The sequence below is a fragment of the Chrysochloris asiatica genome, unplaced genomic scaffold (assembly GCF_000296735.1).
Source record: "Chrysochloris asiatica unplaced genomic scaffold, ChrAsi1.0 scaffold00102, whole genome shotgun sequence".
In the NCBI taxonomy this organism is placed as follows: domain Eukaryota; kingdom Metazoa; phylum Chordata; class Mammalia; order Afrosoricida; family Chrysochloridae; genus Chrysochloris; species Chrysochloris asiatica.
Genome location: NW_006408620.1, coordinates 4,993,060 through 4,994,299, shown reverse-complemented (window position 1 = coordinate 4,994,299; position 1,240 = coordinate 4,993,060). Strand labels below are relative to the sequence as shown.

The 1,240-nt window shown below is 39.0% G+C and overlaps 1 protein-coding gene across 1 annotated transcript in view; it reads left to right on the top strand.

The window, feature by feature from the left end:
- SNX29 (sorting nexin 29) overlaps positions 1–1,240 on the top strand; it is a 567,324-nt gene that overhangs the window by 67,861 nt on the left and 498,223 nt on the right. The gene's annotated exons all lie outside the window — the stretch shown is intronic.

Below are 1,240 nucleotides of genomic sequence, written 5' to 3'. Positions count from 1 at the left end.
CTTCACTCTCCACTCTAGTCCTCTGTGGCTATGTCACTGACTCTGGGCCCAAGAGTCCCCAGGTCTTGCAACACTGCTGGCCAACCAGGTCTCCACCTGGATCCACAAGAGGTTATTGAACATTGTAAGGCATAGCTTATCGCTTCATTGCTGTTTTCCCCTCACTTCCCCTTATCGGTGATGAACGTGGTCACAAGTCAGAGCGCATATTCCCATTGAGTCTTAATCTTGGAAGGGGGTTTGCTCTGAGGGGACCCGACCACTTGCCTTGATGTCTTCTGGGTGAGAAAACTGCTTGTTCTTGTAGTAATCGGTTGTTGGTTTGAATGCTCTGTACACATCTATGTGGTCCAGTTGGCTGATTGTGTTGTTTAGTTCTTCTTTGTCTTTGTCAAGTTTCTTTCTGTTTGTTCTATCCATTTTTTTTTTAAACTTTTATTGTGAGTTGAGTGATAGTTTATATGGGAGAACATCAGTGTTGTACTCATCCTATTGTATTTCCTATTATTGCAATGATGCATCCCCTCTATGCATCACCATTCAACAGTATTTGCTTCTATTCCCTCTGATTTTTTTTTTTTTTTTTAATGTACACAAAAACACTCAGGCATATATAATAATTTAAACCACCAAAGGGCACGTTCTGTAAGTTTGCCTCCTGGCCACCAGCACTCAGTACCTGTCTTTCCATCAGTCTAGAGTCCTCAGCTGCTCCTTCTCTCCATGTCCCCGTCACTGTCTTCATTTCTGGTGTCACTGCTTCTCTGGATATTCTATCCATTTTTGAAAGCAGTGTATTAAAATCACCCACTATTATTATAGATTTATCTCTTTCTTTCTTCAAATCAATCTATTAGCGTTTGCCTTATATTTTTTGGAGTTCTTTCATTGACAGCATAGATATTTATTATGGTTATGTCATCTTGTTCAATTGTCCCTTTAATCATGAGATAATGTCCATCTGTATCTATTATGCTGGTTTTTGCCTTAAAGCTTATTTAATTGGAGATTAGTACTGCCACTCCTGTTCATTTTTTATTGCAATTAGCTTGGTATATTTTTTTCCCATCCTTTGACTTTTAATCTGTTTTTGTCTTTGTGTGAGATGTGTTTCTTGCAGACAGCATATTGACGGATCTTGTTTTCTTATCCATTCTGCCACTCTCCGTCTCTTTAACAGGTGCATTTAATTGGTTTTATTCAGTATAATTGTCGATAGGTATGGATTGATATTGCTGGC